This window comes from Globicephala melas, chromosome 6 (assembly GCF_963455315.2).
Source record: "Globicephala melas chromosome 6, mGloMel1.2, whole genome shotgun sequence".
NCBI classification, from domain to species: Eukaryota; Metazoa; Chordata; class Mammalia; order Artiodactyla; family Delphinidae; genus Globicephala; species Globicephala melas.
The window spans coordinates 72,945,677-72,973,065 of record NC_083319.1 but is presented as its reverse complement, the minus strand read 5'-3'; the positions used below and the strand labels follow the sequence as shown (position 1 = coordinate 72,973,065).

At 36.8% G+C, this 27,389-nt stretch overlaps 1 pseudogene; it reads left to right on the top strand.

The window, feature by feature from the left end:
- Positions 1-25,744, top strand: LOC115838990 (elongation factor 2-like; annotated as a pseudogene).
- The last annotated feature ends 1,645 nt before the right edge of the window (positions 25,745-27,389 follow it).

Below are 27,389 nucleotides of genomic sequence, written 5' to 3'. Positions count from 1 at the left end.
ATGATACATTCGGGCAACTGCCAAATAGTTCATAGCAGAGTACGTTATGGAGAGATGTGCAAACTAGAAGGGCCAGATTTTAAATTGTGCAGTCATGTTAAGAATGTGGATTATATCTTAATAAGAAGCACCAAGAAGATTTTAACCATGAAGACTCTAAATCAGGTTTGTATTTCAGTAAGTTCACTCAGCCTTCCAGTTGAGAAAGAATCAAATTTAGAGAGAATCAAGACTAGCACTAGGGAATCTGATCAGTTAGGAAGCCAATCAAATAATTCAGGTGACATGATGAAGGGTGTGGCTTGGATAATGAATAGGAAAATGTAATAAAGTGGTTGAAACTGAGCAAGAGGTTAAAGAGGTAGCACAGAAGGGACTTGGTGATGTTTTGGATTTGAGTGTAAAAACAGGGCAAGGTGATGGTTTTAGATAAAAACTTAAGAGGAAGAAGAGGTTAGAGAAAATATTTTGGATATTTTGACTTTTCAGTGACCAAGCAGACATCCAAATCAGGTATCATATCAGTAGCGGGATGTGTGGATCTAGACTGAAGTTCAGGAGGGAGAACAAGCTGCAGATACAGGTTTGGGAAACATTAACCTATAGATAGTAATGGAAGTCATGGAAGTTAACAATATTGCCCAGTTTTAGTTTGTAAATGATATATGATAGAAACAAAACAAACCAAGGAAGAGGACCCTCAAAATAATTAAGAAGGAGTAGCCAGAGAGGGAAGAAAATTCAAGAATGTGGTAGAAAGGAAGCCAAGGAAAGTTTATCAAGGACAGAGTGTTCAGTTGTGCCATGTACTGCTCGAAGGTCAAATGAAAAGACACTGAGGAGTCTCTGTTTGCTTAGTCTAACACATAACACTCTCTCTCTTCTCATACCTTGAAATCTATACCTATGCCCTTTCTAGTCAGAAAAATTTGTTGTTGTTGTTTTTAACTTCAAGTGGATTATTTGCATGCTTCCTCTTCCTTAGTAGAGGTCTTACTTTCTACCAATTAAAATTGGTTTTTAGTAATGCCTATTCTACAACCAACTTAAAAGGAGTGATCATGGGCTTAGGCACTAAGTAATTATTTCTCCAAAAAAATGTACATTTGTCATCAGTTAGACATGCCAAGCCATGCTGAAATCCTGATGTGACTTTATAAATATAAGCTCTATGAGGGCATGGAATGAATTTAGCTTCTCCATCTTTGTAATAAACATTATGACTGGCACAAATTAGACACTCAAAATACATTTTTGAGTGAATGAATGGATGGATTAATGAATAGAGTACCTGAGGCAAAAGCTAAAATTATCTGATATTTCCATTATACAGTTTGCAAAATGGAGATGATGGATTCTGGGGAAAGAATCAACTAAAATGCAAAAATAAATATTAACTGATCTGGGAAAAACTGAAGTATAGTTTCACACTAATTAGCAGAAATAAAAATCCTCTGTCCAACCCTTAGATGCATTCATGCATATATTATCCAACAAAAGTATTTAGCTCACTAAACTCTATTAAGGATTATTAGAAAATACAAGAGAGCCAAAAATAACTTAACAAGTGACTAACGTGACAACAAACAAAATCAGCATCGACAAGGGCAAAACAGTGCCATGTGAAAGCAACAATATAAATTACTCATTCATGATAATATATTATGAATTAATGGTAAGCCCTCAGTAAATCATTTTTAGTCACTTTCTTTAAAGCACTGGTTACTAACCACCACAGTATCATCCCACTCTCCTTTTCTCCTCTACAAACATTAGAGATAATAACTCTAGTGCTATGATTACAGTCATTGTACTTCTTCAGTTTCCTGTTTCTTTTACAGCATATTCAATTAAGTGATCTGCGTTAATGCATATTCTGAGTAGACAAGACTACTGCTCCAATTTATAACAGAAAATAAAACTTGGAACTAAAAGGTACCTGCCCGTACCCACCACCCAGGTCCCTCAACCCAAAACAACCTTACATAAGCAATTGCAAGCATCTTGGAGCGGTCTCTAGGACAAAAATAAAACAATGCCAAAGGTGAGAGGGTAGCTAGGGATGGAAGAGATACAACCCTTTCTGCCACAAGCACCAAAGGAGTCAACCAGAATACTTTAAACAATAAGTAAAATTATCTCCCTCAACACAAATCCAAAGGCACCCAGGACTTCTATTTTCCTACTCTGCCATCCCACTGGATTATTGCCTTCATCCTTTGACTTCCCTACTCATGTTGAAAGACAGTTGCCACAATTTCAGAGATCTCATGTAGATAAAATACAGCTTACGGGAAATTTCTCTCTTCTACTTCTCCTTCTCCCTTTTTGGGAGATAAACATTTCCCAGAAGCCCTCCAAAAGACTTTTCCTCAAGTTTCATTATTCAAGGGTAGGTCACATGTCCATGCCCTAAGTGCATTCTAAACTCAAGCTCTGCCAACAAGGACAGAGGGAGATAAGTGGTAACCAACAACGTCACTCTCTTCTTCTGGATAGATTGCTCACACTTGGCATTTTCTCTTCTCCCTCTCATTTCTCCCACTCGACTTTTCTAAGCTGACTTGTCTTTTATACAAACCTGACTAAAGGTAGTATTTTGTCTCATGTTGAGTTTCTATATTAATAGTACTGCAATTTCCCTGTGTAAAATATTTTGTCTTTTGGATATTTAGATTGATTGTGATTGATTACGCTTACAAATAACATATGAAAGTAAGAAGGCTTAATTGCACAAGCAAGAGAAAAGCTATTCTTGTACATACTAAACTGATTTCTTCTGTTGGCTAAATGGACCATGAGTATTTTCAGTGGTTTTAATAACATTTTATTTACAAAGTTCTGAATTTTGGGTAAAAGAAAGTAAAAAGCTTAATATGTCCAGAGTGTATAAAATCAAAAATCTTATCTATAGTCTTGCTACTTTAAATTAATGACAAAAAGAACTACTCTACATTTTTGGTACGTTAGCATTGCTCTCTACACTAAATACTGAAGACTCCCTCATGTCTGTTCTTAAAATGGATCCAGTCTACAAAGCAGAGAGGTTTTGTAACACAAAAAGCAAAAGAATGTCAGAGGTACTCTAAAATCATATAATTTTTAAACTTGGAAGTGACTACTAGTCTAAACCCCTTGTTTCACAGATAAGAAAATGGAAACTCTGAGATATGAAACCCAGGATCACTCAATAACTAGGAAACAGAGCTGAGATTTTAAGTTGTCTAACTGAAATTTCTACTTTTGTCCTACTTCAGATTTGCCCTTTACACTAACACTTAAGTAAATTCTCAAATTTCAATCTAAAAACTAAATGCAGATAGATTAAGGCAATTTGGTTAACTGAAAGTTAATCAGAATATCCTTTCTGTTTCAATTTTAACTACCAAATCTTCCTAAAATATATTTGTTTCCTTCCTTGCCTTATTGAAAAGATTCAACTGAATACTACTTAATGAATTCTGGATTATTTTTGATCTGGAAGATCTTGATACCTTCATAAAATGGTTCTGTGACTAGATTTTGAGTTTATAAAGTTAAGCTAGATTTTTTATTATTGCCCCAGATCATTTCTTGGACAATGCTAAGTTGATCAGTTTTATGTTCATGTAGTTATTTTGCTTCTAAAAGAAAGATATGAGCTCTTTTCTTTAGATGTCCATCTTTGTGTTAAATAAGATGTCAAGCACAGAAAATAATTCTGATTGGGATTTTTAATGTATTTTTATTTTGATTTTTCCATGGTTCTAATATCGTCCAGTTTGAGGAAGAGACAGATCAATGATGAATGATTTGAAGATATGAAAGATTGAGTCACTGTTCTAATTCTCTGACCTGATGATCCAAGACCAGCATCAATAAAGGGCATCAGGAAGCCTCCCAAGGGTTTACTGAGGGGAGGAAAAGAGCTTTCCTCTTCTTTTGCACATAAAAGCACATAGCCCTTCTGCTCTGCCTTCCTCAAAATGAAGCCAGTTGTGGGAACATTTCAGCATTCTTCTAGAAGTGGAACAATTATTCTTGCACACATGCCCATCATTTCCTGTGCTTCTTAGTGAACCAGTTGTGGAAATACCTAGGCTGGTAGCTTCAAGGGATGCAGATTCAGAAATAACTTCTCTTCCCTAACTCCACTCATAGTTAAGGAGAGTCAGGTTGGGTAGGACAGGATAAAATAGTATATAGAGCAGGGCAGAATATAAGACTTGATAAACTGTGAAGAATTCCAAAACTATGCTCTCCAAAAACTGTGCAAACTTTTCTGTGCAAAAGAAGAGGAAAGCACTTTTCCTCCCCTCAATAAACCCTTGGGAGGCTTCCTGGTGCCCTTTATTAATGCTGGTCTTGGATCATCAGGTCAGAGAATTAGAACACTGACTAAATCTTTCATATCCTCAAATTATTCATCATTGATCTGCCACTTCTTCAAACTGGATGATATCAGAACGATGGGAAAAAATTTTTCTCAAAATACATAATTTAGTCAATAAATAGTATTTAAAATAAGCATGAATACACTTATTTTAAATACTGATTCCTTATTAAAATTTTGCCCTCCATGCTTTCACTATGGGACTTACCTATAGAAAAGACAGACTTAAAATTAAGTCCTCTTCTTATTTTACTTACAAAACATAAATAAGGTATAAGATGCATCTGTTTCAGATTAATTACAGTATAAGATGAATACTGTTTTAGAAACAATTTAGCATATCTCAGCAAAATGAAAATGAAAAATAATGGTATCATCATTTCCAAACTATAGGTAATGTGACTAAGTACCAATGTGGCTGAATCATCATCATCAACTTAGATGACTAAACACCTACTGAGCCCTTGATATCATTCAAGATATCATGCGTTCCACAAACTATGACTTCACTTTTAAGATACTGCCTCAAATAAACTCAATAGGATTCATTGACATAGAACTTCCATTAGCTCTGAATATTTTTAGAAGTTTTGTTCTACTTCATAAAAGTTCTAATTTCCCATTTCTAAAAGCATGTGTTAACTCAGTAGTTTGCTCTGTGCATACTGGTACATATATTTATATATATTTTATAGCTATACCTTTATATGTATATATTTCTGTCCCATATTTGCTGGACATTTCCTAAGACATGACTGATTTTTAGATGTACATCAATAACAGCCATGGTAAAAATATATATATATATGTGTGTGTGTGTGTATACACACACACACACACACACACACACAATCTCCAATCTTAAGATCCTTTTAAAACTTTCCTTTTAACATCCTTTAAAATACCTTTTTAAGTGAATCTTAGGAAAAGAACATATGGTACAGGTTTATGCCTTCCCACCCTACCTCCATGCTTGCAACAATTTATTTCTGAAACAATGGTGGAAGAGAGTAGTAATCTATAAATGAGTCTCATTTAAAAACTTTAAGTAATAAATCAGTCCCTAAAAAGGAACAATTTCTTCTCTCATAATAGATATCAATAACTATCAAATCCAAGACTGATAATATGCTTTTATCACCAACTTGAGGAGTGACATCAGCAAGATGTTGGAATAAGAGGTTCCAGCCCTTACCACCATGTAGCAACACTGATTTTGGCAACCTCCTTCAGACAAGCATATCTTCTTAAATAAATGGTCTTGGGAAAACTGGATATCCACATGTGAAAGAATAAAACTGGACCCTTATCTTACACCACACACAGAATCAAATCAAAATAAAGGCTTAAATTTTGGACCTGAAGCTGTAAAGCTCCTAGAAGAAAAGATACGGGAAAATTCCTTGACACTGATCTGGGCAATAATTTTTTAGATATGACACCAAAAGCCTAGGCAACAAAAGGAAAAACAAACAAGTGGGATTACATCAAACTAAGTATCTTTTATGCAGCAAAGAAATTCATGAACAAAATGGAAAAGCATGCTACACAATGGTAGAAAATATATTTATACATCAACTGATACATGCATATGGCAAACCATATAGCTGATAAGAGGTTAATATCCAAAATACATAAGGAACTCATACAACTCAATAGTGAAAATAAAATAAAAATTAAAAATAACCTGATTAAAAAATGGGCAAAGGGACTTGAACAGACATTTTTCCAACAAGCGCCATGAAAAAGTACTCAACATCACTAATCATCACAGAAATGCAAATCAAAACCACAATGAGGGCTTCCCTGGTGGCGCAGTGGTTGAGAGTCTGCCTGCCGATGCAGGGGACACGGGTTCATGCCCCGGTCCGGGAAGATCCCACATGCCACGGAGCGGCTGGGCCTGTGAGCCATGGCCACTGAGCCTGCGCGTCTGGAGTCTGTGCTCCGCAACGGGAGAGGCCACAACAGTGAGAGGTCCGCGTACCGCAAAAAAAAAACCCCAAAAAACCAAAATGAGATATCCTCTCTAACATGAGGATGTCTATCATTTAAAAAGAAAAAAAAGAACATATCTTGGTGAGGAGGAGGAGAAAAGAGAACCCTGGTATACCAATACATGTTGGTAGGAATATAAATTGGTATAGCCATTACAGAAAATTGTACGGAGGGTCCCAAAAAAATTAAAAATAAAACTACATTATTAACTAGCAATCCCACTTCTGGATACTCATCCAAAGGAATTGTAATCAGTACCTCAAAGGGATATCTGCATTCCCATGTTCACTGAAGTATGATTTACAGTATTCAGCATTATCCACAGCCAAGATATGGCAACAACCTAAATGTCCATCATTGGATAAGTAGATAAAAATATGTGGTATACACCTACAATGGAATATCAGTCAACCTTTAAAAAGAAGAAAATCTTGCATTTGTGGCAACAGGTATGGTCATTATGCTAACTGAAATAAGCCATACACAGAAAGACAAATACGCGTGATTTCACTTATATGTGGACTCTAAGCAGTCACTCACAGAAGTAGAAATTAGAATGGTAGTTGCTAGGGTTTGGGGGGAGAGGAAAATGAAGAGCTGATTCTTAAAGGATACAAAGTTTCAGTTATGTAAAATAAAGACTTTCTGGAAGTTCTACAATACAGCATCATCTCTAGAGCTAACAATACTGTATCATACACTTAAAATTTGCTAAGAGTGTAGATCTTATATTAAGTGATTTTATATTATTCACATACACACACACACAGACACACACACAGAGTAATAAAAGAGGCAGGAGGAAACTTTGGTTTGATGTTGATAGTTTCCCAGGTTTACACTTATCCCCAAACTCATCATTTATACGTTAAATATCTAAAGCTTTTTATCTGTTAATCATACCTCAAAAATGGTTTAAAAATAAAAATGAAATAAAATAGGTTAGCACTTTAAAAGATATGAAAACAAAAAACAATTTGATGGAATAATAAGATTTGGGGGCCAATGTTACGTGCAGCTCAGGGGTGGTTTCCTATCTTTGTACTTGCTCTGAATTGACAGCTCATGAGTAGGAGTCCTCATTACTCTTTTACTGCTTAAGTTGGAGGTTAGAGAAACAGAAAAAAATCTCAGAAGCAGTGAAGTTTTATTTGTTCTTCCAGTAATATTTCCTGATGCATTTTCCCCCTCAAGAGGGAAAGTTATCCATCTTCTCCATTCAATCTAATTTGGCCATGCTTTCATTTGTTTCAAGCCATTTCCTCAAACATATTTCCTCTGTGTTGTCTTGATCTAACAAGATAGCACAAGAGAGTATTTTAATCATTGACATGGACCTGGTAGGGTGTCCCCTATATGTAAATACCTGTAGCTTGCTCAGAGGGTTTACATCTTTAATATTCTATTTTATCCCAGAAATGTTTTTGTGGTATTAGAGGTAAAATTAAATTCCAAAACCAAGAAGGCCAAACATTTCCATTTTCAGAAGAAACTCAGCTATGACCAGCTCAGTGACTTTTACAAGGCTAATTCAACAAATTCCTGGAACCACACCTTTCTCACCAACTCACAGTTTATTTCGGGACACTACATCATTTAGGGATTTTTAACTGCAAAAAACAAAACCCAGCCCTGGCTAACTTAAATAAACAAATGAGTTTATTGGAAGAATATGGCATAGCTGGCAGAAACAAAGCAACAAAGGAAGAGCCAAAGGACTAGGTAAATAAAGGGAAGAAACAAAAGTAGTGCCAGTGACTGGGTAATAGAACCTTATAACAGTATCTCTTCAGATGCTTGCCTGGTGATGAAAGATCCCTATCAGATTTAGTCTTTGCACTTGTGTTCAAGTTTATAATTCCAGGGATCCATTTCTTGAAATTTGCTTTTAAAAATGTGTGGGGCACATCTTTTTACAATTGGCATCACAACTGTATCTCACAATAAAGATGTTAGGACCAAATGAAGAAAACAGGTGCTCATACCAGAAGAAGGAGGAATGTATGCTGCTTCAGTTAAAAGAACATTTGTCTAAATCAAGCATAACAATTCATCTCACACCACCTCCATAGAGTACTCAAGATAGTTATTACTAAAGTTAAGGGTAAGGACACTGAGGGGAAAGGAGTTAAGAAATAGAAAATCAGGAATAAAACAGAGTTATGGCAATTTTCATTTTGATGTGATTCTCAGCAAAAACTGGTGCTTCCGTATATTATAATACTGCTTGTACACATTGTGAGTGCAATTCAGATTCTTAGCATAAGAACTAGAACAACAAATGGAACTACCATACGACCCAGCAATCCCACTACTGAGCATATACCCTGAAAAAAACATAATTCAAAAAGCGTCATGTACCACAATGTTCATTGCACCCCTATTTTCAATAGTCAGGACAAGGAAGCAACCTAAGTATCCATCGACAGATGAATGGATAAAGAAGATGTGGCACATATATACAGTGGAATATTACTCAGCCATAAAAAGAAACAAAATTGAGTTATTTGTAGTGAGGTGGATGGACCTAGAGTCTGTCATACAGAGTAAAGTAAGTCAGAAAGAGAAAAACAAATACTGTATGCTAACACAAATATATGGAATCTAAAAAAAAGAAAAGAAAAGAAAGAAATGGTTCAGAAGAACCTAGGGGCAGGACAGGAATAAAGATGCAGATGTAGAGAATGGACTTGAGGACACGGGGAGGGGGAAGGGTAAGCTGGGACGAAGTGACAGAGTGGCATGGACATATATACACTACCAAATGTAAAATAGATAGCTAGTGGGAATCAGCCGCATAGCACAGGGAGATCAGCTCGGTGCTTTGTGACCACCTAGAGGGGTGGGATAGGGAGGGTGGGAGGGAGACGCAAGAGGGAGGAGATATGGGGATATATGTATATGTATAGCTGATTCACTTTGTTATAAAGTAGAAACTAACACACCATTGTAAAGCAATTATACTCCAATAAAGATGTTAAAAAAACCAAAAAAGAACTAGAACAACAGTGAGAAGCTTCATTATTCCAGGAAAGTCTACCTTAATGAAATGTCTGTTTTAGCATATGTTACTGTTAAATGTATAAAATTGATTCAAATAATCATAATTAATAGAGATTTAGACTAATTTTCTCATCTCATGGTTAAATGTGGCCCAGAAATGATGTTTAATGCAGTGTTACTAACAAACAGTTGTGAGCACCCTGCCAATAATAATTTTCAAAAACAGCTAAAACATTGGAAGAATTGCATATGCCAGGTATTCCTTAATCACTTTGTGTATTAACCCATTATCATTCACAAGTCCATGATGTAGGACCCATCAGTAGCACCACTTAATGGATGAAGGAGCTGGAACACCACAAAGTAGATACTATTAACCTCACAGTTTTACAGACAAGGAAATTAAGATCACACAGCCAATAACTGAAAAGAGACAGATATGATATGATAATAATGATGTTCAGTCTAACAAATGTTTAAACAGCCTGTATAACATATTTTCTTTCTCAATCAAAATCACTCCAGAAATCTTATTAAGACTTACTTTTCTTAGTCAGCTATTTCTTGGGTTACAAGAGTAACTAAACTTCAGCCAGTTCCCTTTGGAAATTATCCCAAATCACAAATCAGCAAGTCTGAGCTAATGAAACATTACTGCATTTGCAACCATCACTTAAAGCACCAACAGCACCAGAACAGATATAAGAATGGGTCACAGATAGCAATACTGTCAACGGATGTCATAAAACAGTTCAAAGAAAGGATATTATTGCCTAGAAAGGTTTTTTCCAGTTTACATAACAGAATTTATTTAAATACCACTGAGTCATCTCTTTAAAAGGGGGTTTCATCTGAGTCATCGCAGCTAACAAATCACAACATGCCTAACAAAACTCAGAAGCAAGTCTAAGGGTAATTGTGTGCCCTCCTGAAAACCTGGGTGCAAGTGGGGCTGAAAAAGTAGCAGTGAACTGTCATTTACTGGAACTGATAGTGTTTGATTTTTTAAAAATCAGTTTTTTGGCAAAAGTTCAGGAAATAAAATTGTACAAAATGTAGTTGCATAATATCTGGTTTTTAAAGTAACAGAGAAAGCTGTACAACTTAATGACCCTCAGGCTATGCTTCTTAGAATAATACCCTCTTAGTAGGATCTTCATGGCCAATAGTTTCAGGTTTCAACACATTAGCCAGTGCATAAAGTACGGAATACCAATTATTTACCATGGTACTGGTGTCACTGGCAAAGTAAAGGACATGATTACTTTCCACAAACAGCTCATCCTAATCATCAAAAGTTTTCCAATATGTAACTGGGTAGGCTGAATTTCACTTAGTATGACTAGTGAATAAATGTCCAGCATTTCCTTGAGAAGTACCCATAAAACATCTCTCACATAGGCTTCTCCGAATTTAACCTAATTTTCTTTTTGTATTTAAGACCACTAGCCAGTATTAAGTGAGACAGATGAAGGACACCAATAAATAATATAGAATATTTGTTTTGGGGGGGAACAAATTATTTTCTTACCAACAATCAGTCCCTGAAAATCTCTAAGTAGGAACTACCACATGTTTAAAAATATACATCATTAAAGCAATGAGGATTATTAAAATCAGTCATATTGTAACACAGCATTTTTTTCTGATAATTCTAGCAAACTTGAAAATGAGAATGATGTTCACTGCCAAAAGGTACTTGTCCTTTATAACTGTAAATATTTCAGTGTAAAATAAGTTGTACAGTTTCTGTGAGTGCCAAAAACCTAGACCCTGCCTTTTCTTTTTTTTTAATTGTCTTCAAGGCCTCACTCTAGTCCTTGAGTGTAAATAGGTTTTAAAAATTATTTGTTGAATAAATGAATAAAGGTAGAAATAACACAATAGATAGACACAACTGATTATGCAAAGTTAAAATACTTAAACATTGCAAAACTGTTATGCTTGGGTCAGCATCTAGTGCAGAGATGGGATGATTGTTTCTTAATTCCCACCCACTCCTCAATAAGAGATTTCTGAATGGCTAAGGAACCTGGACGTGTTAGTGGAATATTTCATTATAATGGCCGAGTAATATTGTCTTTTTTCTCCCCAAATCAAAATACATAATAGGAAATAGCAAGTTTTAAGTCCATGTTATGGAGAAAGAGTCAGGGCGGTACACATCCATCTTTTCTTATTTACCTGCAAATAAGAGTTGGACAACTGAGACTTCTAAATCAGCAGTTTCCAGTGTTCCATGGACCCTTGGGGGGCTGTCAGGTTAAACGGCATCTGGGCTTCTCACCATTACCATCCCCTCCATCAAATTTCAACAAGAAAAAAAATGTGGTTTTCATATTTTATACATAACAATCTAAATAAAATGATCTTTGGAACAAAAAATGGGGTACTAAAAATTGGAGATCACTTATCTAAATGAGTTCTGTTTCCTTTAAGGTAGTGAAATTGAACAATTATACATTTATTGCAGTGTTACAGCCATTCAAAACATTTTGGACACTTCTCTGGAAAGTGCCTTTAGACAAGACGGTCCAAACCTTTTAGCTTCTTCTTTGATGGAAAATATTCAACTCTTAAATGCTGACAGTCTTACAAAGCAGGCAATTTATTCAGACCAGTTCTGATGTTCAAGGTAAGAGTTTAAGCTGGATAATTAATATCATGTTTGATCAAATGTGACTATAAAGCAATGAGATGTTCAGTTCCCATGTGGATGAGGGCCAGAGAGGTGCTGGAAGATGGAAAGGGTGTCATTCAGCATTGCTCATATATTTATGCAGATGAAAATCCTGGATGGGAGAGTTTAGTTATAACGTTTACAAGAGCAAATTATTCTAAATCTTCTGCTGGCTTAACGTGTATGTGCCTGTGTGTATGAAAGAGAGAGAGAGAGATGAAGAGGGAAGGATGTTCCTATTTCCTTCTAAAGAACCAGAAAGAATTTAGCAAATGTTTGTTAGCTATCCCCTCACTAATTCATACTCTTCCTTGAATGGTCCTTAAAATCCACTGCTTCCTGCCAATGGAATCTTTTAACTTCACTGTATTGTGGTCAAGACCATGACTAATGACTCTCAGATGTAAAAACAAAGTGATTAAAATTTGCTATATGACTTTGCTGCCAATCCCACAGGAATTTTCAACAAATTAAAGGCAATTTTAGTAACAGTAAAGTCAGATACATTAAAGCAGAATTTTAATTATTAATTGAGGTTTATTAATAATGTGCATTATTAGTAGTAGGAGTTCCCATTCTTGAGTCCCTACTCAATGACATGTAATGGGTCACTGCCCCACTCAATCTCCACAACAAACCCTGCCCACAATCACATGGCTTATAAGCGACTAAGAGACTAAGTGAACGCATTCCACTCACATTCTCCCTTCATTTAGGTCTCTGCTCAAATCTTGCCCTCCTAGCCTCTGACATTCTCTAACCAGGAACAGTGTTGTTTTCATTTACAGCATTTATCTTCTCCTAACAAATCAAACATAGGTTTGTCTCCTCCATTCCCAGACTGTTAGAGCAATATTTTTTTCTATTTTGTTTACTACTGAATTTATAGTTCATTCAACAATTTTTGGCCCATCATAGGTCCCTGATAATATTCATTAAATAAAAAATAGGTGCATGAAGAATGTTTGATGAATGAAAAAAATGGGCAAACCACACAGATTCCTCTTTCCTTCAATCCCAGGGTTTTTTATTATTTCAAACTGCTTCATAATTTCAAAGACACTACTATATATAAAATAAGGACCTATTGTATAGCACAGGGAACTCTATTCAATACTCTGTAATGACCTATATGAGAAAAGAATCTAAAAAAGAGTGGATATATATATATATGTATAACTTCTTCACTTTACTGTACACCTGAAACTAACACATTGTAGATCAACTATACTCCAATAAAAATTAATTATTTTAAAAGACCAAAAAAATGAAAATTAAAAAACAAAAATGGCAATCTCACTCTACCTATCACCTTGAAATCCTTATTCCCCACTCATTGCCCACCCTGTAATAACACAGGGCAGGAAGGCTAGATCTCCGACTAGAGGCTATAGGATAACATCAAGGTTATCAACAATGTCTTGCTGGTATAGAGAGCCAGAACAAGGATTGGAGCAGCCAATGCCCCCTTAAAGTCCTCCTCACATTTCCTAGGACTGGTGAATTAGAAAAGAAGGTTGCTATCTGAGGACAAGAGCTAAGGCTGAGTACAGAGATTAGAAAGCACTCTATGACAAAGGAAAAAAGGTAGTGGTGGGCATAAGCCCGAAACTCACTAGTATTGTCAATTTAACCCACCCAACAGATAGCAGGCCAGCCACCTGTTGTTTCCTTTCTTTTCAGGAAATAAAGATTGCCATAGAGAGAAAAATTAAGAGACATTTAAGGAACAGGAGAACTATCTTAGAAGACAACAAAGAGAAAAATTTAGTGGAGGAAAATGAACTAAAGGGAAGGGACAGACAGAGACTGAAAACAAGTTTAAAAAGATAGAATATACTCAAACAGAAAAAGGAACATATTTGCAACAGGTGGCAAGACAATCAGATATTACTAAAATAGAAATATTGGACATGAAAGATAAGATTTGTGAAATAAATAATCCTGTGAAGTAGCAGAATGAATACATTCAAAATTGCATTACTTAACTGGAAGACTGGGTCACAAAACTCTCCCAAAAGGCACGAGAAAAAGACAGAGAAATAGGAGGGGAAAAAATGAGAAAAAAAGACAAGAATATTGTAGAACAGAAATAGAGGTGTCAAAGTCCAGTGGGTTGGAAAACCAAAAGAGAAAATAAAGACTGCAGGCAAGGGATAAAATAGTGATAAAAAATTATAACCAAGAACCTTTCCAAAACTAAAAAAGGCTTTATATTAAGCTTCAGTTTGATAGCATTCTATAGCAGAGACAAATCTCTGTTTGTACCAAATTGTTTCACTGACCTCCTGGGCACACAAGAAGGATACATTTTCCTTCTGTCCCCTTGTATCTAGGTGGAGCTAAATGACTAATTCCAGATCAAAGGAGCCAGGGTACAAATGACCATGTTGAACAATTACCTGCCAAACAGTTAGCTGGACTGTGGTGAGAGTGAAAAACATACCTTTACTGATTTTTAAATGCCTAGATTTTGGAGTTGTTTTTTATAGCTGTTAGCCTAGTCTGACTCAGAGTCATAGTGTACTGGGATACAGAATCAAAAATCACACCTAGACACAAAGAAAATGCCAAAATCAGATCATGAACAAAGGAATTTTGAAAAAGTCATAGTAACATATCTCTTCAATAGCACAATATGCAAATATTGAAGGAAAATAAAATTGAACCATCATTTTAATATTTATCTGAGTTAATAAATACATATATTAGTACAATAAGGTTTCAACATAAAAAATTCTCAGAAATTTTTATCATACATGTATCCTCTTTGAAAGTTTTTTTTTTTTTTTTTTGGTGGTACGCGGGCCTCTCACTGTTGTGGCCTCTCCCATTGCAGAGCACAGGCTCTGGACGCGCAGGGCCAGCGGCCATGGCTCACGGGCCCAGCCGCTCCGCGGCATGTGGGATCTTCCTGGACCGGGGCACGCACCCGTGTCCCCTGCATCGGCAGGCAGACTCTCAACCCCTGTGCCACCAGGGAAGCCCCACAAGTTTTTTTTTTTAAAGATATAATCCCACAAGAATAAAAACAAATAGAAAAAAAAAGTTATATTGCAAATAAAAATAATTTACATTGTAACTAAAAAAGGGATGACAGTACAATCCTAAAACTCCTTTCAATATCAACACGGGCAAAGGAATTCCTTTGGGTGAAATAACAGCTATGGTAGAGAAAAACATAATTACAGGTCTCAAAAATAACAGGTAACTTTCTGGCTGGGAGAGATATTTGTTTTAGTTAATGGTAGAAAAATTTAAAAACCAGAAGCATGGTAAATAAAATTCATCAAAAATTACAGAAACAAGTCATAGCAAAACTGAAATTACAGTAAATAAGCTAAACAAACAATAGAAGATGAAGATTCTCAGTTTGAGTTTTTAAAAAACATAAACAAATCAACTCTGGAAAGACATGGAGGAAACTTAAATGAGCATTCCTAAGTGAAAGAAGTCAATCTGAAAAGGCTACATACTGCATAATTATGACAAATATATGACATTCTGGAAAAGGCAAAACTCACTAATGGAGGGTAAAAAAGATCAGTTATATTTCCAGGGGTTAGACTGGGGAGAGGGATGAATAGGCAGAACACAGGATTTTTAGGGTAGTGAAAATACTCTGGATGATACTATAATGGTGGATACATGTCATTACACATTTGTCCAAACCCATAGACTGTACAACACCAAAAGTGAACTCTAAGGTAAATTAAGGACTTTGGTTGATTATTATGTGTCAATGTAGATTCATTCTTGGTAAAAAAAAAAACAGTACCCTTCTGTTGAGTGATGTTGATTTTGGGGGAGGCTATGCATGTGTAGGGGTAGGGGGTACACAGGAAATCTCTATACCTTCCTCTCAACTTTGCTGTGAACCTAAAACTGCCCTTAACACACACACACACACACACACACACACAATGTTCTCCAGAAGTGACACATTTTTTTTAAAAGGGCAAGGGCATAGAATTATTGGGGGAAAAGCAAGATTTAAAAGAATATACATATACCTTTTGAACCAAAAGAATATGAACCAAAAGAAAGCTAGAAATTAATTTTAATATAAGCCAAAATATATAACTTTAGATAAAAGCAAAATCATTTATTCATTCTACTAATATTTATTCAATGTCAAGCACTATTCTAAACAGTGGGGCTAGAGCAAGGGACAAATCAAAATTTTTCTTGCCCTCATGCAGTTTACATTCTAAAAGGATACAAATTAAGGAAAATCACACACTATAAAAGAAAACAGATAAAATACTCATTACCACATGATATCACAAGAAAAGTAAATTGAGATACTAGGAATTATTAAGCAAGGTGGCATTTGAGCAGGACCCAGAGGGAGAGAGGTAAACAAACATGAAGCTATCCTAGGGAGTAGGATTCCAGAGAAGAGATGGTAATTACAAAGACCCTGGGATGGAAGAGTGACACATATTCAGCAACATCAAATAGGTCAGTGTGGCTGGAATGCAACTGGCAAGTACAGATGGTTAAGTGAGATTAGAACAACCATATAGGACTTTTTTTTGTCATTACAAGAACTGGGGTTTTAACTGTGAATGAGATGAAAAGACATGAATCTTTTAAGCCAGATGAAAAAAACAGTGTCAAAGCAGATGGGTGTGTTAAGAGGCTACGGCAGTAATCCAAGCCAGAGATGATGGTGGCTTGGACCAGAGGAATAATGGTTGAAGTATAAAGAAGGCATCCAGATTCTGGATATACATGACAATAAAGCCCAGAAGACTGACTGATGGGTAGGTGATAAGATGTGAGAGAATGCTACTATTCGAGGAAAACTCCAAGATTTTTTAGTGCATTTAGTGAAATGAGGGAAGACTAGTCAGGAGTAGGGCGTTTTTGGAGAGAAAGGGTAGCGATCAAAAGTGCACTTTTGGATATGTAAATTTTAAGATACTTACTGAATATCCAAGAGGACACATTAAGGAGACAGTTAGATATAAGGAAGTCCTGTCTGAAGGTTTAAATTTGGAAGTCATCAGGACATAGATGGTGATCTCATCCAGACTGATGGTTTTAAAAACCAAAAGAGTGAGAAGAGAAGATGTTCAAATACTCAGCCTTCTGACACACCAATATTTACAATTCAGGGAGATGCTAAGGAGGCATTCAAGGAAACAGAAGTACAGGCTAGTGGCCAAAAATAATTACATAAAGCAATATTCCATCTCACTATTAAGAGCAATGTAAATTAAAGATAACATTGTGGTATAATTTTACATCCCTAAATAGGTAGAAATAGCACATAAAATAGCATCTTAATTTTGTGAGTATCTATGAAACCTTGTCAATGGGAGTACACATGTGTGCAGACATGTTGCAGTACACATAATCTATTAGTACTTAGTAAAATAGAGCATGCATATAACCTATTACACAGCAATCTGGTCTTTGGGTTATGTACCAGAGAAACACACAGATGCCCAAGGAGGAAGGAAATAATGTGAAGGTATTAATATGTGAAATATGCATAAAATAGAAAGCAATGAAATAATCAAAGGGAATGAACTAGATCTGCATATAGTAACTAATATTTTAGGAATATCTTTTTGAGAGAATGAAGTTTAATCATTATGAAGATTAAACATATACAAGGAACAGTTTTATCCATATTTCACAGATAGACATATATACATATATGGAATAGAAAATTAAAAGAGCATACATTAAATAAATAAGGGATAAGATATACAGAAGAGGGGCTTCCCTGGTGGCACAGTGGTTGGGAGTCTGCCTGCTGATGCGGGGGACGCGGGTTCGTGCCCTGGTCCGGGAGGATCCCACGTGCCGCGGAGCGGCTGGGCCTGTGTGCCATGGCCGCTGAGCCTGCGCGTCCGGAGCCTGTGCTCCGCAGCGGGAGAGGCCACAGCAGTGAGAGGCCCGCGTACCGCAAAAAAAAAAAAAAAAAAAAAAGATATACAGAAGAAAGACAAGAGGAATAGGCGTGGTGACAAAATATGAAAGGAAACAATGGTAAAACTGTATAGAGTATTCTTGCCTAGACCAATTATGATTCTGTGACTTGAAATAATCATCTGAAATCTCTTGATCAATTCACTGAATAGAAAAATAAATAAATAAAATTTCAGTATTCAGGCAACATTTACTGTATCTAAAATATAAAGTTTCCTATTTAAAAAAAAAACTTAAAAAAAAAAACTTTAATGGAAAGTCAAATTACATCTAGGAGTCACAGTCATTTAAGAAGTAAATGATAATAAACAGGAAATATATGATGTCTTGAAGTATAACACGAATCAAACTTTTCCTGATCTTTTCTATGCCAAGAACTATAAATAATCATGACACTCAAAGATCAGAATCACTGAAGTGCTCTTCTTTGTGATACAAATTTCCAGATACCTGAAAGATAACTCTCCACATAACAAAATTTTCTGTTTTAATGATAACAGGCATTGGAATACGACTAATACATACTATATTACTCTCTGCTTTCTTAAATAGAGGGCAATGTATGGAATTTAGAACCCATTACTAATTTGCATCTATTAGTCAGTAAGATAATAATAGGTCCATTTACCACTGCTCAGTACAACTCTTCCTCCGTCCCACAGATGTGATGATCATTTTTCAATCACCAATGCCGTGGTCACTCTGCTACCATTTATACTATTGGCCAGACACTTATCTTCTTTCTACTATTCTTCCTTCCATTTTCTTTCTACTTTTCTTCTAAATTTCTTCCCCTTTTGAACCCTAGTTCCTATAACACCTTTTCATTCTCTAAATTTTCTCTTATAGTCCCATACTTTTGTTTCAAGTGAGTGATTTCACAGCCAGCAATAGTCAATTTGGTCAGGAAACCAATCACGTTTTTCTGGGAGTGGTTATCAGGTTTCAGTCTTCCCGAAAAGGGAAGCAACCATACAGAACACCAGAATTGGAATTAGAAAAGAAATGGTCACTTCAGTTCTGTAACTTAATAGCTAGATAAAATTAATCAAATTGATTAACTTCTTTAATGTTTCATTTTTCTTCATGTTTAAAAAAGGGATTAATAATAACACATATCCCATAAGGCTATTTTTAAGACTGAGTCAAATACATGTAAGACAGTTATCTCAGTGCCTAGTTCATAAAATGTCTAATATTCCCAATAATTTTAATACTTAACTTCAAACATAAACTACCAACTATGCTGTTTTTTTATGGATTCTATAATGCTTTAAGTTTCTAAAACAGCCACAAAACTTCCAACCAATAAACTGAGATGTTCTAGGTAAATGAAATGTTGGATTTTAGCCCTAAACTTTGAAATCCTTTATATCTTTTAATTAGAAAATGTATAATTACCTTAAACCATCTTTCAAATCTTCTAAAATATATCCACCAACATGAATATGATATTGCAAAAATGAATAAGTAAAATAAAATGCTATACTACTCAGATTTCATTACAGTGACCACTACATAGTTTCAAAAGACTATATAGTTTTTAAATAGTATAGTTTAGGAGGCTAAAAAGCTTTATTTCAGTGAAATGCATGTATGTCTTCCAGTTTATACACCCAGAACTATTTTTAATCTTAGAATGATACCTTCTACATAACACTTGAGAAAAAAATGAAATTATAAAACATAGATCTAATCTCAACAAATCAAAGACAGGGTCTGAGAAGGAATTTGTGGTGATTTACAAAGTTGGGAACTGGGCAATCTCCAACTTAAACTGTGGCTCAATTAAAGTTTATTTCCCCTCTATATAATATTTAGGATTAAACAGAGGAGAAATCATGGTATGACTTTTACCAGACTTGATGCCATTATACTGTTTGGGAGAAGAAATTAAAATTAATTAAAATATTCATGAAAACTTCCAGACCTCTGAAATTCAAAATATCCTTTTCCAACATTTAACTTCATAAGCAGACAGTGCTTGTCCCAAAGTTCTTGTCTGTGTGCCAAGAGAACAAAGGTCATAGATGTAACAGCAGAGAGAATACTGAAACAAGATAAAGATGGATAGTACAGTGTGCTGAACACAGAGTCTCATAAACTGGGATATTCTTGCTTTCAATTTTGAGGAAACATACCCTAATTAAATCCCAACACATTACTGATCATTTAAGTGGAAGAAACACATTTTATAGGGCCTGTCTTAGCTCTGGTTTCCCCCAAAAAAGCAGATCTACCACAAAGGTTTATGTGTGAGCAATTTATTTGGGAATGTGATCACAAGTAACAAGAGTGAGGGAAAGGGGGAATGAAACAGGGAAGAAAAGAAAGAGAGACGATACAAGTATATAGTTGTTCACTACTATGGAAAACAACTCCACCCCTCAATGGTCATCTGAGAAGATGAAGAAGTGTGCCTAGGAGCCACCTGTCCAGTGGCGGGGGTGGGGGAAAGGATGCATTTATCTATCTGCTTCTACCCCTCCTACTTCTAGGTTGTGCACGCATGAGTACAAAGGAGTTCCCATAGGTCTCCAATGATGTGGTATCAGAGAAGATCTGCACCAGGAAGTTAGAGACACTCAGTTCAGGTCACAGGCTCTGAGATATCCTGGCAAGGTGCTATTAGGTTCACCTGCATGAAGACGTTAAAAGCCTACAAACGGATTGCTACAGCAGTGGTTGGAATGGAAAGTATGGCCAGAGGATTTAAAATGATGCATGAAAGGCATTCATATTAATCATCTTCCATAGAGGAAATACATGACTTTCCCATAAGAGAATTACTTTTTCAATCTGTCAAGTCAGAAAGAGTGTTATGTTTGGAGAGTTCTGTAACTGAGGAGGTTGTCTGGGGGTCGGGGGTGCATGTTAAGACATAACCCTTAGCTCTTGGAATTTTAGCATTACCATTTTGGGAGAACATCTGTAAAATAAATTTAGTTCCCTAGTCTTTAACTCAATAAAAGAAAACTTTAAGCAACTTTATTAAACCAACCTCCAGCCTGAGTAGGTCCCACATGTTAATTTATTAAATGGCATTGCATTTTCATTGAAACTCTCTTTTGTGCTCTTAATTTAAATCAACATACTTGATATTGAACAGTCTATGTCAATTTCATTTCTGAGTCACCCAGCAGCTTGAGCAAAGTAATAACCAACCCCTACCAAGAGGAAAAGTTAAATAAATAAAAAGAAAGAAAAACAAAACCAAATAGTAATCCCAAATTCCTGTTTCATAATTAATATAAAAAAATGTTAATCTGCTCTCAAGTGTAAATAACACCAACAGCTTATGAAATCAGTTCAGCTCTCCAAGAAAAATAATAGTGATCCTATTTATTATGTTTCATGATATCTTCTAAAAATCTAAAGGAATCCTAACTAAACATTTCTCCTCTCTCTCTCCCTCTCAGTAAAAAGACAAAGACTGTTTCAATGGAAAGAATGCATATATTCATATTAGCTTAAAAAGCAAATTGAATTCAGTAAAATAATAGTTACTATCATTATTACTGGTAATTGATAGCATTTACTGGCATACTTCTCATGAAAATTCAGCAAATATTATGTATTTCCAATCCAAAAATATGGCCACAAATCCTTTAACTCTTCTCTCACGTACAGAGAAGGTTTATTTTCCCTCCCCTGGAATTTGTGCTGCCTTGTGTCTACTTTAACCAATAGAGAACAGTGGAAGTAGCATATGCCAGATCCAGGCCTACCATTTAAAAGGACTGTCAGTTTCTGCCTTGAGTATGAGAGCCCTGAGCCTCCACATGACAATGAGCCACCACGTGAGATGTTCAACTGCCTTGCTGGAAAGACTACAGGGAAAAGTCCTGAAACTATATGAAGAAAGAGAGGAGTTTAGTTGTCCCCACCAAGATGCCAGGCATGAATGAAGCCATCTTGTATACTACAGATGAAACTAGTCTCCAGTTAAGTATCACTAGGTAGCCCTCATCAATCTAGATGGTGCAAAAGAATGCCCAGCAGAGACTGCTTGAATTCTTGACCCACAGAGTCATGAGAGATAATAAAAATGGTCAGCCAGTAACTGTTGGGATAGTTTGTCATTCAGCAATAGACAGCCAGAACAACCATACAGCCCTTTTCTTCCCATATCTGACTGAACTACAGACCAGCTACTTCAGCATAACATGGCAGAGGGAGTTGTTCCCATTGTTACTGCTGCTATTTTTAATGTGTATGATTTGCCTCCATTCTTCAGATATTCTTATTCAATGGGTCTAGAACAGAGTCTAGAAATACAAGCACATCTTAGTCTAACACGAAAAGGCTTTCTTTGAAGAAATCCCCTCTAAAACAAATATGACAGTTATCTATTCTCTGCTTGAACATTCACTTGATAGGGATATAGCTACCTCACAAAGTAAACCCAGTCTTAATTATGGAAATGTTTTTGCTGAGGGCAGAAGAAAGTGATTCATAGGTTAAATGTCTCTGGAAAACTCCATGGCAGGAGTTCATGAGCCACTTAGGCTCTTCTATTAATCGATTCAACTGTGTCACTTGCTTCTTTTGGTGCAGCTTTGAACTGAGACTTTTGATGAAAAATCATAAAGAATCCATTTGTCTCAGTTCATCTATCTTTGGGCAGAACACTTAAAGCCAAACCTTGTCATAGCCAACTGACCAGCCTAGAATCTGTTGTCCCTAAGGACCCACCCTGGTCCAATCAGCTGTGGCCATGCAATTAGGTCATGTGCTCCAGAACATGACTATTTATGGTGGTAGAGTATAGGGTGAGACAATCTCCAAGAAGGAAATATAAAGAAACCAGCACTGTGAAGTACAGCTAATATATTTTCTTTTCACATACAAGTTTTTCGTATTTGAAAAGTTCTATTAATCACCCATACTTCATCATCTGCTCATCTCTGGTTGTAATCATCAGGGTCCAGTCAGAAGATAAAAACTACACAAGGTATTTTAATAGAATTTAATTAAAAGAATGGTTACCCAGGCATTAGAAAACTGAAAAGGCAAAAGGGAACATTACGGTCTTTGCTGGTACTGATGCCTCAGGAGCTTGAAAGAGAGAACTTATGAGACTAGGACACACACCTCTGACAAGGAGGTGCTCTGAGTATTGCTAAACTAGTGCAGCAACAGAACTAAAACAAGCAGTGATCAATAAATCTCAATAGAACTATTACTTCATTTGTTCAGGCCACTATATTCCTATCACAGATATGGTGACAACCATGCCACTGTAAATTCCTGTTCAGTGAACAATAGGATCTGATTTTTTCATATGAATTGCTACTGACTAGGTTTTATCCAACATTGCTTAGATAGTTGACGCTTTAAGCTCAGGTGTTACATTACAGTTTATCTGCAAAAATGTTCATGCTTAGCCTCGATCATTTTACTGAGGTCTTTTTTGTTTTCATCTCTATCATCCAAAATACTTACTGCTCCCCCAGCTTAATTTAGAGCAGCATCTCAAGTGACCCTTTACAGAAAACCACTTTTCCATATCTAATCTCAAAAATTCTTTACCCTAATAACCTAAGAGAAACTCAAATTCTATCCAGTCAAATGATTCTAAATAACACTACCATCTTGGATAATTAACAAAATTTGTCACTGAGAATAATTTCCTACTAGATAAAGTATTAAAGTGGAACTATTTTTGTTATTGAAGTGACTATGTATTCTTGATTGGTTCTTTGGTTTTAACTGTTCAAAAACTGAGTGCCTATCTGTACTAGACAAGTGATTTGAGTCTCAGTTTATTAATCTGTAAAAAAAAAGCAACACTTCTCACAATTTAGTTATAGAAATATGGCTGAAATATAAGTTTCTAGCAGATATAGAATTTCCTGTTTTGGTTACTTAATACTATGATCATATATTAAGTAATAGCCGTTGTAGAAAGAAAAATGGCTATGATGTGATTCTTGTCCCCAAAGAATGCAGTCTCATGTAAAATGAAATACTATATTAAGACTGTCCCCTTCTGAGTCATGTTCTCACAAACTCCTCAGAAGTCCTCAATTTTGACATTTTAATTAATACTACCTGTAAAACAGCACTAATCACCTTCCATCACTGGAACAACCATAACAATTTACCTTCCCAGTCATTTTTGGGGTGAGACTGACCAACACTGCTGTCTGATCCACACATCTATGAAATCATTGATGTGACCCTCGGAGATGTCTGTCCAAGACAGACATCTGTCCAAGATCGCAAAATGATCACCACAATACACACCCCCAACCACAGGTCCAGGAAGGAGACCAGGTACCTGAAGCCAATTCAGAAAACAACCGTTTTAATGGGTTGTTATGTGAAGCCTAAGGAGGATGTGACTCACTGAAACATCATCGTGGGCCTGGTGGGCATTCACTGCTTTCTCACGAAGACGGGAACCATCACCTCCTTGGAGCACGTCCACAACATGAAGGTGATGAAATTCCGCATGAGCTGGGTCGGGTTGTCAGGATTGTCCTAGAGGCCAACAACCTGGCCTACCTGCGCAACCAAGCTGGTGGAGATAGGGCTGAAGCACCGGCCAAGTCACACCCCACAGCACCCTGCATCCTCGAGGAGTGGGGACCACGCCCACATTCCATCAAGAAATCCAACAGTGGTCTTGCAAGGTGAGACCATCAGGAAGGAGGCAAACATGCTCTACCTGTCCAAGTTCCCTAACAAGCACAATCGGCTGTACCTGAGGGCGCAGCGCTTCCCAGATGGCCGGGTGGTGGACACTGGCAAGGGTGAGGTGTCTGCCCACCAGGGGCTCGAGCAGCGGGCCCGCTCCCTGGCCAAGATAAGTACGAGGGGGACATGGCCGAGACCCGCAAGATGTGGTGCTTTGGGCCCGCCAGCACCGACCCCATCATCCCAAGTCACCAAGGGCGTGCAGTACCTTAACAAGATCAAGGACAGCGAGGTGGCTGGCTTGCAGTGCACCACCAAAGAGGGGGCACCGCGCGAGGGGACTGCGGGCTGCGTTCGCTTCGACGTTCAGATGTGACGCTGCGCGCGGACACCATGCAGAGCGTCACCACTCCTGGCACTGCCTCCATGCCGCTGCTGACCGCCCGCCCCTCTCCCAGAGCCCGGCTCCTAGATCCAGGGCCCGCAACAAGAGGTTGGCGTCATCTACAGAGCCCTGAACAGGAAGCGGGCCACGTCTTAGAAGACTCCCAAGTGGCCATATGTTCGTCATGAAGACACATCAACGAGTCTTTGGCTTCACCGCCAACCCGAGAGCCACGCGGGGAGCTAGGCCTTCCCCCGCCCAGTGCGTGTCTGACCACTGGCAGGCCCTGCCTGCAGACCCCTTCTACAGCCGCAGCCGCGTCTTGGTGGCAATGCGCAAACGCAAAGGTCTGAAGGCCAGCATCCCAGCCCAGGACAACTTCCAGGTCAGAAAGCAAGCGGCCTTCCGCAGCACCGGCGTCCAGCCGGTGACTGACCACAGCCCCGAGCCCCCGTGTTCCCCTCCCGACACCTCGTGTGACTGTGCAGACGCTGTGATGCTCCGCCTGACAGGTTTCTCCAGGCCACTCTGTGCCATCGTTCAGCGTAAACACTTGATGCCGTTTCTTTTGATATTTATTTCAAAACTACAGATACAACAGAAATGCCCTTGCAGCACAGACTTATTTGGCCTGGGGGGAAGAGGAAGTGGGGATGAGACACCCAACACTTTTTTCCATATCTTCAGAGGGAAACTCAAATGTCCCCTCAAATTTTAGAATAACCACATTACAAGGTTTAAAAAAGAGAGTCCCATAGAAATAGGATATAACCTATAGGACACAATGTAGTTTTCCTCATTCTTGTTTGATTTAATGTATTCTTTAGCATGATTATAAATATATCTCTTATCTTTAAGATTATAAGCTTTCTTTTGCTCTCTTCAACAATTTTAGAAACTAATAAGGTATCATCTTCCTAAAAGCTATTTTGGTATCTACTCTTATTTTTTAAAATTCTCCCACTTTGTGGTTTTTAATGATTCAGGTAATTCTTGTGAGCTCATCCTCTAAAACCTTTAAATAAAATGTAAATAATAACTGTGGTTAAAAACAAAAAAAGGGACAAATAGCTAACTACAGAGTTAACTTGAATATGCCAGACTCACAGCTGTTCTTGGCCTCACTAGGGCCTTACTAGCAAAATGTGAGCTCGTAAGTCACGAACCTTAAGCGTAGGAAATACCTAAGGAAACCCGCAGATGACCAGGGAATTTTTTAAATGTGTGCTAAATACTTCTTTACTGCTTGGTTTGGGGGAGGAGTTAGACAAAACAGAATAATAAAAGTAGTCATGGGTAGTACTTTAGCATTTACTTTTTGCCCTATTAACTTAATCTTTTAGTCATCATCAAAATGAAGTGGGAATTTAAAATAGTACAGCCACTTTGGAACACAGTTTGGCACTTTCTCAAAATGTTAAATGGAGTTACCATATCAGTGCAAAATTTCCATAGGAAGCAATTCCACTCCTAGGATTCTACTCAAGAGAAATGAAAACATATGTCCACATAAAAACTGGTACACAAATGTTCACAAAATTATTCATAATAGTTATAAAGTGGAAACAATACAAATGTCCATCAACCGATGAATGTATAAACAAAATGTAGTTTATCTGTACAGTGGAATATTATTTGGCTATAAAAAGGAATGAAGTATTGGTGATGTTACAACAAAGATGAGCCTTGAAAACATTAGGCTAAGTAAAAGAAACCAGTCACAAAAGACCACAAGTTCTATGATTCCATTTATATGAAATTTACATAATAGGCAAATCTGTGTTGAAAGATAGCAGATTAGTGTTTACCTATGGTTGGGGGTGAGGAGAGAAAAGATGGGGGTGATGAGTAGCGACTGCTAATAGCTAGGTGTTTCTTCGGGGTAATGAAAATGTCCTAAAATTAGATTAGAGTCATCCTTGCCCAGTACTATAGATATACTAAAAACCATTCACTTGTGTACTTTAAATGGGTGAACTTTGGGGTATGTATGTAAAATATACATAGGTAAAACTGTTTAAAAAGAAGAAACCTTGTTGCTAACTAAGGTGCCATTCTCATTTACAAATTAGTAAAATGGAGACAAGATAATTATCCAAATTTCAAATTCTAGAATTTGCTAAAACAGACCTCAACCTCTGTGTTCAAGTCTAATGCTACTTCCACTGTATGAGCAGTTCCCTCATAAAGTGGGAACTAAAGCTTATTTACAGAGACTACTTGGATATTGGAAGGGTTTTCAAAACATTACCTGTGAGGAAAAATTAAATGAGTTAAAGATGGTAGAAAGACAATTACAGTAATATTAAGTGATTTGTAGTGATGTTCTGTGGAAGAAAAAGTAGAATTATTTTCGTTTTATT